The sequence below is a fragment of the Lutra lutra genome, chromosome X (assembly GCF_902655055.1).
Source record: "Lutra lutra chromosome X, mLutLut1.2, whole genome shotgun sequence".
NCBI lineage: Eukaryota > Metazoa > Chordata > Mammalia > Carnivora > Mustelidae > Lutra > Lutra lutra.
The window spans coordinates 10,775,679-10,789,267 of NC_062296.1; positions in this window are offsets into that span (position 1 = coordinate 10,775,679).

Consider the following 13,589-nt stretch of genomic DNA (forward strand, 5'->3'; position numbering starts at 1 on the left):
GAGAGAGAGAGAGAGGGAAGCAGGCTCCCTGCTGAGCAGAGAGCCCGATGCGGGCCTCGATCCCAGGACCCTGAGATCATGACCTGAGCCGAAGGCAGCGGCTTAACCCACTGAGCCACCCAGGCGCCCTCGACTTCCTTATTTAGAGATTATCATTTGGGAAACAAATGGCACAAAAGAAACCATTGAAAAACATGTTGCCTTTTTTTTTGCACCGTAGGCTTGCAATTCAAATGGCAGCTATACTGTAGGCTTGTCATTTAATGGCGGCTCATCATTTCATATCTACGGCCCAAAAGTGAGATGATGTCATCTCCTCAAACAAGCTGTGGGCGAGTCCACATGGAAGATATGAAGAATGCATTTTTTTAAAAAAGAAAAAGAAAATCCCATTTTTCTCAGAAAGCTGTTTTAATGTGCTGAAATCTCCAGAATAAGGAAGTGGTGGAATGAGGTGAGGAGGAAAAGCAGACGTTCACCTAGAAAACCTAAACCTAGTACCTCCCACCTGCCATATGTGGATTCGAGCTCCAAAGAACCAAGAGCTTCACAGTGGGGAGGAGGGGAGAGAAGTAATTTCACAAGCACGAGAGAGAATAATATACTTGGGATCAGGCTTAATTCTTGCCTACTTCCTTCAAGGTTCCACACACTCTGCTAGGTACTGTGATGCCGAGAAGTCCTTATTTTCAGGGAACTTAGGCTCTGTTGAAATGAGGCAGACATGTAGACATCGCATAAAATGCAGTGTCGTGACATGCTATCGTTGAGGGACCACCAAGGGGTACAAAAGGGTCACGTTCCCTTCCCTTACCAAACTCCTCCCAGGACACATCTACCTTTAGAGTGCACAGCGCATTATCTGGGCTCAACAGAGTTTTCACTTTTTTCAGTTATGGGCCTTAGAACCAGTTTGGGCTGCACCCATGTCTAGTACCTTATGATGATGCCTTGTTTTGTTTTGTTGTTAGAGGTAACCAAAAGTAGTTTCATCATCTACCTGATTCTTCAGAACCAGTTTTTAAATAAAATTTTACCCTTAGCAAAGAAATACAACCATTAAAGGCTATACAAAATACTGTCCAAAGTAATAGCCCCCAGGTGCTGAGAGGCAGCATGTCATACTGGAAAGCAGAAGGATGTTAGACTAAAATAAGCTTGGATTGGAGTTCCAGCTCTGCCACCATCTTGCACTGTGCTATCATGCAATACCTTTGTGACAGTTTTCTTTTTTGTTGTTTTAAAAGAAAGATTTTATTTATTTATAAAAGAGAGAGAGTGAGAGGGAGAGAGAAGGAGAGAGAATCTCAAGCAGATTCCTCGCCAAGCAGAGAGCCCGATGCGGGGCTCGATCCCAGAACCCCGAGATTGTGCCCTGAGCCAAAACCAAGAGTCAGATGCTTAACTGACTGGGCCACCCAGGTGTCCCTTGTGACAGTTCTCTTCACCTCAGTCCCTCCATCTGTAGAATCATTGCAATAATAGTACCTGGGGTTGCTGATACTACTGACTGAGTCAATGCATATGATGTGCTTGTTGAAATGAAAAGAGAGATGTTTGCTCCAATATTTGCTGTATTTCTGGAAGATCTCTAATAAGACTAGAGCATCTGCTCTGCTCTCATGCCTGAGGTCCTCCCACTTCACTGTCCTATTCAAGCAGTTAGACCTCTTCTCTTTCTCCCACTATGTTCTCTCAGCTGCGTTCCGTACCACCGCTCTAGCCAATGCTCTGGCCAAGCCCTACAGTAGCATATTCTAAGTGCAGGAGAGCCTCTGGCCATCACCCTTCACTACTGCTCTGTCTCTGCACAGAATCTGGGAAATCCCAGCTAAAGAAAGCCTTTTTACCTTGAGCACAACTCTTTCCCCAATCCACCTGTTTCTCTCATATTATGTTGTGGTCCTATTGATGTCATAGCCATACATTTCATAGCAAATTACCAACCATCCATTAGATGCTAAAGAACATGGTGTCTAAGAATGCTTTTTTTTTTTTTTAATGTATTGCCACTCAGACGACTAGGTAGGTCCTCTGGAAGGTGTCCGGATAGGCCCGTGCTCCCCACACGGACAGTGAGTTGCATTTGAGTCAGAAAAAAAGTGTAAACATTTTGTAATGTGATGAGATATGACATGCAGATTCTATATGGAACTCATTTACAATATATGAAGAGGTTAAAAAATGGTGCTGTCATTTTGAGTTATGTTGAAATGCGAAATCTGGCTCTAGATATTACCTTGGAGGAAAAAAGAAATTCTCTTTGCAAGTTGGGACACATTATCCTTGAACCTAATTTTTCAGCCAAGTAATGATCCCTATGTTTCTTTTTTAGATCATATTACTCATCAAGTTATTTATGAGCTGGGTAAGATGCTAAAATGATTTTGGCGTACGGGAGGAACGTAGCTGTGAAGTACTGGTCCTAGTACGCTGTCTTTGACCTTCTTCACATTAACGTTAGATGGTTCACTCAGTTTTTGAAATCCTTGACAAGTATATTTAGAGAACTCAATGAATGTCTTGATATGGTAATCCCAGGAGAGAAACCACCTCAAAACATTAATCTCCTGGGCCAAGTTAAGCAGTCAGAATGACACACTACCATCCCAAAAGGATAACCATACAAACAACAAAAGTCCCAGCTATCTTTCATAAATTACAGATTAAAATTATAGAGACTGCTGTATCTCAACAAGGCTATATGATAAGTATCTGGATAATAGCAGTTGACACATCATCAGTCATTTTTATCTCCTCTCTTGATGAGTTCCTGTCCTGGGGTCTGGCAGAATAGCAGGTGTTCAAAAATTCCTCCAGCTTCGTGTTAGCATCTTACACTTGTAGTAGGAATGTCATGCTCAGTGATGCAGGCTACCGGAGCGACAGCCCCATGTTCTTTCCCTTATGCTTTGAAATGTAGTCTCCAGGGACACCTGGGTGGCTCAGTGGGTTAAGCCTCTGCCTTCAGCTCAGGTCATGACCTCAGGGTCCTGGGATCGAGTCCTCTGTCAGGCTCCTTGCTCAGTGGGGACCCTGCTTCTCCCTCTGCCTCTGCTTCCCCTGCTCATGTTCTCTCTCTGATAAATAAACTATTAAAAAAAAAAAAGAAATGTAGTCTCCAGAATATAATAGGAAACCCAGAAAGGATCAAACATCTTTGGGTATGGAAATATCTCTTACTCAACTGTGGATGGTACAAAAGGGTAGGGTGTGTGTGTGTGTGTGTGTGTGTGTGTGTGTGTGTATAGGAGACTGAGGTTGATAGTGTAAGGACACACAGCACATAACCTCATGAATACCCAGTTTCTCTCTTCCTGTACAATTTACAGATCCATTTTGCTATAGGCTTGGCAAAAGTTAGTTTATGTAGGATCGCTACTTATCTGGAAATGGAGTCTCGGCTAGATAATTACCAGTACTGCACTCTTTCAGCAGCTTTACAGATGATGCCTGTGTGTGTGTGTGTGTGTGTGTGTGTGTGTGTGTGTGTGTGAAGGACTGGACAATTTATCTTGTTCTATCCAGCCAGCCAATGGAGAGCATCTCAACAGAAAGCAGTCCCTTTCAAGAGAAAACAAAAAGCCTTTTAAAAGAAAAAACAAAACAAAACATTGTTCCTTTATTCTCAGAGCCTCAGAGTAGCACAAATTATTTGACACTGAAAGTAATAAAACTTATCCTTGCTAAGATAAAAAGATCAGTAATAGAGGGCAGTGAGATTTATAATAAATCATGCCAGTTCAGCCAATTATTTTTGCTTTTCCTTTGCATTCCCTTGTTTGGAGAATAAGTATTTCCTCCCATAGTTTTTGATGAGAACTGTGCTATGCCTAGCTTGTCCATGATGTTGAAAGAGGATCTCAGTGATTGCCATGAAGGAACTAACAATCCAGTGAGGGAGCAAAGAATAGATTTTAAAACTGTAATATGCAATATTAAAAAAATGCAATATTAACAAAAATACCTAAATAGCGATAGAGAATCTGTTTTCTGAAACTTCTGGGGGACCTTCCAATTGTAGTTGAGAGGCTCCGGAAAGGCTTCATGGAGGTAGCTTTGAACACAACTCCAGTTCGTGGGTCCGATATACACACATCAAGCCTGGGGCAGGCTCTGCAAACAGTGGTTAGCTATTAGGAGGAGATGTGATTAAAATGAGTGGAAGGCAGCTTAAGCTGGAAGCCTGTTATGGACGTTCTTGAAGGTCAGTCCAAAGAAATTAGAGTGTCAAATATGTAACACGTTTACCATCATAATAAATATAATCTAGATGCCACAGATAGACCCCAAATCATTCTCCCTGCAGCTAGAGGGATCTTTTGGAAACAACGATCTGGTCATGTCACTCTTCTGCTTATTTTCCCCTCTGATCTTTGGCAAAAAGTCCCCAGTTCGAACTGGGGCAGGGGGGTGGGAGGTTGGGGGAACCAGGTGGTGAGTATCAGGGAGGGCACGGATTGCATGGAGCACTGGGTGTGGAGCAAAAACAATGAATACTGTTACGCTGAAAATTAAAAAAAAATGCAGAAGAAAAAAAAAAGTCCCCAGTTCTTTTCTTTTCTTTCTTTTTTTTTTTTTTTGAGGAGTTATTTATTCATTCCAGAAATAGAGAGAGACCACAAGCAGGGGGAGGGACAGAAGGAGAGAGAGTAGGAGAGGGAAAAAGAAGGAGATTCCCTACTGAGGGTAGAACCAGACTGGCCAGACTGAATGCAGGGCTCGACCCCACAACCCCTGAGATCACGACCTGAGTCGAAATCGAGAGTTGGACAGTTAATGGACTGAGCCGCCCAGGCTCCTCCAAGAAAGCCTCCAAATCTTAACACGCCTGCAAGGGCCTGCTTGACCTGAGCCTTTCCTCTATTTGCTGCTTCATTCTCTAGAACTTCCTCCACAGAGTGGTTCTCGGCCATGACTGGGAATATACTTTGCTACTTCCCACAACCAGATCTTCACATACCCTTTCTTTCTGCTTGGCCAATTCTTTTTTTTTTTTTTTTTTTTTTAAAGATTTTATTTATTTATTTGTCATAGAGAGAGAAGCGAGAGTGAGCACAGGCAGACAGAGTGGCAGGCAGAGGCAGAGGGAGAAGCAGGCTCCCCGCCAAGCAAGGAGCCCGATGTGGGACTCGATCCCAGGACGCTGGGATCATGACCTGAGCCGAGGGCAGCTGCTTAACCAACTGAGCCACCCCAGGCGTCCCTGCTTGGCCAATTCTTGCCACTAAACTTTGACTGGCTCACTCGTACTCATGCTTCAAAGCTTGGCTAAAATATCACTGTCTTGGTCCTCCTGCCTAGGTCAGAGATAAGCCCTGTCATCTACTCTTTTAGCAAATGTCGTTCATAACATTTAACATAGTTCATAATAATAAAATGATCCCACGTATAAGGACTAATATTTACTGAGCAACGATTATGCACTATACTACCTGCTCAATGAATGTTTGTTGAATGGATACACGAATGAAGAGATAAAATAATCAATGGAGTTGATTAATTAATCAGTCAGATTTCACCAGGTGTTAAGTTCGTACTTCCTCTTAATTCCCAAATTAAAATAGTATCTGTCCACGGGACAGCTGGAAGTTCTGGCTGGTCCCTCAAATACACGGGGTCTTCAGGAAATTCTGTGTTTCATAAAATATTACTGGGTGTTACCCAGAAGAAAGCTCATACCATACACTATTCGGATAATAACAATTACAATTTATGGAGGAATTACTATGTTCCAGGAACAGCGTACATATATCTTCTATATGTAACTTCATGAAATATCTAGGCATCCCTATAGCCTATCCTGTGTGTGTGTATATGTGTGTGTGCTCATTCCAACTTCACGATGCCCAAGGAGGCTGACTTAGTGGCACAGTATGTTGCAAAGAAGAAACAAAGACCTGGTAAGTTAAATAAGGTCTCTGAGGTCTCCATATGGGGGAACTTAAAACCAGACGGTAGGGTGGCCTGCACACTCCTTAGTCCTACTGAGCACCATTCTTGGAGCTCCTCTTCCAGTCTGTGTGCGTATTTTGGAAATTACTCTGCTTCTCCCCAAAGCAGTCGCTCTTAGGTCACATAAGCTCCTGTTAATAAGGTTGCCAGGGAGAAAAAAATACGAGGTGCCCAGTTAAACTTGAATTTCAGATAAAAAGCAAATAATTGTTGAATAAAAATATGTCCTAAATATCGTAGAGAAGATACGCTAAAAATGTATTTGGCGTCATACGAAACTCCAATTTAACGGAGCATCCTGGAATTTCATTTGCTAAATCCGGCAACTCTACTAAACAAAATCCAATCTCTCAAATACCCAAAGTTCAGAATGCGGAGAGTTTCCCCTCTCCTCTGTCATGGGCCTGACTCTCGACTCCTGGTTTCCTATCTAGTAAGCTGTGGGGAACTATTTTTGTCCCCTGTTTCTGCTTTGCTAGTCCCTTCTAAGTGGGTCTCCTACCTCCTTTTCCATAGCACAGCACAATTTTTTTCTCTTAATCTCAGCTCATCTCAGTACCACACATATGTACGCCTCCTCATCGCTCTCGTGCCTGTGCCCTCCTCTCTCTTTCTCAGCCCATTTCACTCCCTCATCCCTCAACAAGTTATAACTTAGGAGGATTAAAAGAAAACTGGCAACTTCCCAGTGTAATTGGGCCCCCATCTGGAGAACAAGCTTCTTAATTTCCATTCCTTTTATCCCTACCTCAATTCGGAGCACATGGCTCTGAAGGTAGTTGATACTCTGAAGATTTGATTGCCAAATGTTACACATTTGCTCATAATATTCTTGGTGGGGATGTGCTTACACAGCACATTTCTCCTGTGGCAGGAACTTAGCAAACTTGGCAGGTCGCTCAGGGAGGCAATTATCAGGAACTTTCTGGAAGAGAAAGGATGAGCAGGCCACCTTTCATTTTCTAGGGCTGTGTGAACCCTGAGAGGTCAACAGTGAGTCCTCTGCACAGATCTGCAGACCATCACAGCTAGAAGCATCCTCGGAGTTGGTCCTTACTAAAATCAGACAGAACATGACCACGGCTCACAAAGGAGGTGACCGGTCTGAGGTCAGAGAGATTCCTTAGCTAAGAACACACGGCCTGTCACGTTGGGTTGTCGGAAAAACTGTAGTGGTGGACTCGCTCTTTGAATCTGGGCTCCATACTCGATAGCTACGTGATACTTGAGACATCATTTCTTCTTCTGGCACCTAAACTCACTTGTCTCTGAAATAGGGACAATGCTCCCTCATGGAGCAAATGAAATAAGGTAGGTGACAGCCTTCTGCAAACTGTGAAGTATGTATTTTATATGAATATGAAGAAATAGAATTTGTAGCCCCTCCTACTGAAGCAAGGGTCTGGTGAATTTGAGGTGGCCAGTTTCCTCTGGGTTAATGGAGAGTCGGCGCCCCAGCCCCGTGTGAGAGCCCTCTCTTCCAGAAATGGGCTCTCTTAAACAAATATTTAACACAAGCTGCTCTGGTCATCTGCAGTCATTAAAAAGATGAAAGGTTTTTTCCTCCCCTAATAATAATGTATTAGCCTCAGCAGTCTGACCAAATTCCAGTCTCAGTAATTGTCTTCTCCTTACTATTCCTTAATGAGGTTCAGAAGGTTAATTAGTTGTTTGCAAAATACTAAAGTACTTACTGGAGGTAATCTAGCAGGACAAAATCTAAATGCATACCTTCAGTGAATGACTAGTAAGACAGTTGATATAAAGAGATAAGAAACTGACAGCTTTTATTAATAGTCTATTAATTTAATACAAGGTGATTTAAAATAAAAACAAAGACATTATGATAAACAATGATACAGCAAGCTTAAAGACAGAGAAGGGATTTTTGACGTTGGCCTAAGACTAGCAACACAAAAAATAAATATTTCAAAAAAATAATGAAATATAATATCACATTGTCCTTGGGACTGAAAGGAACTGATGGATGGATGGGCAAGGTGGTAATTGGTATTGACTTAAATTACAAATCATGTTAAGACCCTGATCTATCCCCAAAGAGGAGAATGTGTTCTGTTTGCATAGCTAGACACTGTCATAGTCTACTGGAATCGATTCTTACAAATTTTGGCTTGTCTCATTTAGCAAAAGTCAGTTTACTTATACGTGCACATAATTATATTCTCATATGTATGCCCATTGAGCAGCAGTAAGTGTTTCTTCCTTTTTTTGTTTCTTTGCTTGGTTTTTACTTGGTTATTTTTCAGACACGTTTGTAAAAGGTGCAGAATGCATAAGCAGAAAAGATCTGAGCTCAGGTGATTTGTATGTGAATTTTTCATATTGCAGGTGGTTGGCCCTAAAGACAGTAATGCATGATTGGAAGATAACTTGAACATTTGAACATTTGAAATTGTCTTTGCATCACACACACACACACACATACACAAACACTGTGCATGAGTCTGTGTGTTTAATTCATTTTTTTTGATTCATGAATGCAATCTGTTATGGTTATGTAACTTTCTTATCTATCATTCATTTTTTCCTTGCCATGATGACCTCTAATTTTATTTCAGATGAGGGAGAGAGAGAACTGACTGAATAAGGCAGAAAAGGGTGTCCATCCTATGTGTTTCCACAGAGGACTTAAACAAATAACACAAAAATAAAATTGATGATAAAACAGGAATAGAAACACAGAAAATTGGAAACTAAAAATGTGCTGATCACAAGTTCGGTTGTATTTCCTGATAACCATGGAGGAAAGGAGACAGTTGGATCCAAAAGTTTCCGTTAAAGGAAAGAAGAAATGTTAACATTCCTCTAGAGTTACAATTTTTTTTTTCAGAACTAAATTAAAAAAGAAATGGCTTATGACACTGAGTACTATAAAATAAATATATATAACATAAAAGAAATGATCTTGCACAATGATGATATGGGGGGAAGGAGAGTTAGGATCCACATAGCTGTCACTCCACAGTGCCATTAGTAAGCCCCGAGGGAATGAGAACATCTGGTAGCCCAACAAAGGACTGGCCAAATCATGCAACTTTCTGGTGATTTCACTTGTTTCCAGTATAGGACCCGAGGTACCAAGTGGTGGAATAGACATGAAATGCATGACCCTTAAAATATTTCCCTTAAATACTACTTTTTGACAAGAAGAAATACTTTATTACATCTTTAAGTTAATATATGAGATTCTTAAGGGACCCATGCAAACTCTAGGCAAAATATATTATATATATAGAACCACCTCAGAGTCATTTAAAAGCTCATAAATGAGGCATGTCTGCCCTTACCTAGAGAAATCACTTTCAGGAAAAACTATCACAAGCTGACATTTTCCCAGGACCCAAAGGAACAATCAAGCCTCTTAGAACAGGTGTCCATTAAGCCAATGGCTGACAGCCAAACCTCTTGAAAGAGTTGTCAATTTTTACTGTCTTTCTTTTCTTGCTTCCCACTCACTTCTCTTCTCAATGCAAGTGGACTCAGCCCCCCACTACTCTACCAAAACTGGTCTTGATGAGGGCTTTGAAGATCTCTGTTTTGCTCCATCCAGTGGATACTTTTTATTTTCATCATCCTTCATTCATTCATTCAACAAATCCTTATGGAGTGACAACCATCTGATAGGTACTCTAGGTAGAAAGATATCAACTAGGTCATATAATTTCATGGGTGAGTGTAACAAAGAGAAAAGGGCACCACAGAAGCACATGACAAAGGATTTCACTAAATCTTGGGGAATCACTTGACCTGTCTGTGGCATTTGCGTCCATGACATTACACTTCCCCAGCATTTCCTCCTTCTCTGCTGACTCCTTTGTCTCTGTTTCCTTGCCAACAATACTTTCTCTGACCTTTAAATATTTGCTAAGGACAGTCATAGTTTACCCAGGACAATTCTGGTTTATGCTTGCCGTCTTGGCATAATTATTAATAGCATCCCCTTTAACTCTCAAAAGTTTGGACCATAAATGATATGGTCACCCTTTTTTGGACCATAAATGATATGGTCACCCTTTTTTGAAGTGACCTCCTTTAGTGTTGAAGCATTAAACAGCACGGATATATGCTGATGGCTCCCGAATCTTTCTCTAACTTGGCACTTTTTTTCCCCCCCAAGCTATTGACCTGTATGTTGAACTGTGTTCTCAGTAACTCCAGTTTGATCTCTCCCTGGGAACTCAAGCTCATCATGGTCAAAACGGAATTTAATTTGCTGTCCCTACCATCTATCCAGGTGTGGAAGCCATAAACCTGGAACTCAACCTCGAATCCTTCCTCTCTGACCAGTATCCTTGTAGTCAACCAACCCCCAAAAGCTCTGTGCCACCTTCTAAATCTACCGCACAGCTAGTGATGGGGGTCAGGTCCCCAAGTTGTACTCCCAGCTTTCTCCCGCCACCTGCCCCCACCCGCCACCCCATGTCAGTTTTCTCGTCCAAACGGTAGTCAGAATGGTCTTGCCAAATCTCGTTAAATCACCAGCTGTTGAAAACTCTACCCATTTCTCATTGAATTCATAGTAAGCAACAACATCTTCATCACATTTCTACCTTTAGTTCTAGTCTCATTTTGTAGCCAATCTCACTTTCGCTGGCTATGCTCCAGACACACCCTGCCCATGCAGTTTCTCTGTCTGGGCCTCTCTACCCGCCATTTCATGCAAATATCACTTCTCCAAAGAAGGTCGTATGTCCTATTTTACACCTTCACATGCATTTCTTTTTCATATCAATCATCACCGGCAAGCAAATAATTGTGTGTCTTTAGTAATTTGGAAATTATTACTTTCAATGTCTAGCTTTTCTTTTTCAGACTATAAGCTCCATAAAGACTCAATGAGTGATTTTTGTCTGCTTAAAGCTTTTATCCCCAGTACTTAGCAGGTTGCAAGATCCTCGATAAGGATTTCCTACAAGAAGTAAAGGAAGGAAGGAAGGAAGAGTGATTAGATGGACAACAGTGACTTTAGACTCATGACTCGAGAAGAACTTCAGTTCCTGATGCTTTGCACTATAATCAGAATGTACTCTAGGTTGAAGAATTGAAGATTGAAGAAGTCTGGATCTCTGAACACCTGCTTGGAGGACATCCCCCTGTCCACCAGGAATTCTTGTTTTGCAATTTAATGAGCATTTAAGAAATTCCTGTTGTTACCAATTAGTTTCAGAGATTTGAATTAATGTTGAATCAATTACGATGATGAAAGTAGTTAGAACAACTACCATCACTACCAAAAATACACCTTCGTAGCCATGAGGGATGTGTCATGACACTTTGGTAAATATGATTATACCTTGTGATCTTTTAGGCAAAAGATATTATTTTTTTTTCCTCACTGATCTGGGGCCCTATTAACAAGAGAGCAAGCTTTTATACTAAATAGTATAAATTTTTATACTAAAGCTTTTATACTAAATCTCAACAAACTGAGACCACTGGTTTGTAATTGGTGGGTGAGGAAAGGGTTGGCTTGGGAAGGAAAAATGGGGAGGAGGTGTAAAGCATTCACTCATTGTTCAGTCCCATAGACTGCTTTAGGCTCCTAGTGTGAGGAAGACAGATATTTATGTCATATATTTTCATGACAAACTGCTGATGATTTGGGCAAGGGCTAGGCAAAGAGTGGGTACAAGTCTGAAAGGAAACTGAGAAGCTAGGCATGAGCAAAGCCACTTCGGATCCCAGGTAACAAACTATGACAGTTTTTCCCCACCTCTGCATGGAATTTAGGCATGCTTTGGTACCCTGAGGACTGGAAAAATCTATATTCAGCATGCTTAGTATAATCATTGATTTTTCTCACAATTGGCTATGGCCTGTGTAAGATTTCTCCAAGTGGACCCATATGCAGCAAATGTGGAAAGAGCAAGAGAGACATAGCAGGGATATTTCACAGCCACATGGCAATTACAGCTAACAGACTGGTTCATGCGTACGTGGGAGGCATTCGTTCTGAGTTTCCAAGAGAAGGGCCAAAACATCACTGTTTAACCAATGGGGCCCATTTTTTAGTTTGTGAAAAAAAAGTGTGTGCTTTACTTAATAGTCCTTAGTAGTAAAATTGAAGATAATTGAATTATACCACCACCACCACTGTGATGTCAAATAAAGTATAATTACAAAAATGAAGCGGCTCATGTCATTCCTTATTTAGAACTACCACATCTGTGAACGTGAATGAAGAAAGAACAGCACACTACATTGAAAGAAATATGTTGGGGGAATTGGATACTTGAGTATTTCTGGGGCAGTCTGATAAAGGAATTAAGCCATATACCAAAACTTTCAGTGGCTTTCATGAGGCCACTGAGCTAGGATCCAACATGAGTTTGTGTCTTTTACACCACATTCCACCCTGGAGTTTCCTGATCACATAGTTGGAAGTGATTTCATTTTCCTCTCAACTCTCATAGTGACAGCTTACGTTTTTAATTGTGCATTTTCACACCTCTGACTTGGCACTTATTATTTTATTAAGATTATTTGTACAAAGGGTTTCTCCTTCCTGCTAAAATGTCAATTCCCTGAGGACAGAGATAGCATCAGATTAATTTCTGTATCTTTAGTGCTAAAATACCATCTGGCCCAAGAGTAAGTTCATTAGTTGTTGACTGAGTGGGTATTCGACTCTTTATCAAAGAAATTACACAAGTTGGAAATAGTAGCCTCCTTTCAAACTCTTTCTCATCACGATACAACTTGAATGAGTTTAGTGTCAAAGCATCTGGAGACATTGGCAGCATGGACTGGTAGATGAATACAAGAAGCCAGGTGTGAGTGGGTGTAAATGAAGGAAGCTAACTAGTGTCTAGTGCCGGATGGCTGGAGTAAGGCAGACAGTCAGTCATCCAACAGTCAGCGCCCAAGATAATAGCACTGTGAACTGGATTTTAACCCAAGCAAATGTTGCTATTTGAGCAGATGTTAGCCGGTATATGTGTCAAACAACAAGAGTGGAATTGCTTTCTGCTGTGTGCTGTTGGTCTTAGTGGTCCATCTGGTGTGGAATGGGACAGGCCTCTGATGACAGTCACAAAGAGGAGGGGCTTGCCCCAGAGTTGCAAATAGACTTCATCTTACTTGCTAACTGAAACTGATCCCTAGGCGATGCCCCCAGCACTGATTTGAAAACGATTATAAAACCACATTGGGGCTCAAAGAAGGGGAAAGGCCAGAACTGGTTATTAAAGACCACCACAGGGACACAGGAGGAGAAACAGACACAGGCCATATTTGCGCCATATTGGCAAGCACAAAGTTGAAAGAGACAAAGCTGGAGCTTGATTGACATGTAAGATTCAAAACTTGGGATAAAATTAATTTTAAAGCAGATGCTGATTTTGAAGGTTGTACTCCAGTTACCCTGACTGCCCTGGCCAGCATTTGTCTTTGGACTGGATGGGATTTGGCCAATCCATTAAAATAATTGTTGTCAAAGGGGCACCTGGGTGGCTCAGTCAGTGAAGTGGCCAACTCTTGATGTCAGTTCAGGTCAGAATCTCAGAGTCCTGAGATCAAGTCTTGTGTCAGGCTCCACACCCACTGGGAAGTCTGCTTGAGATTACCTCTCTTTCCCTCTTCCCCTCCCTCTGTTTGTGGGCACACACACGCTC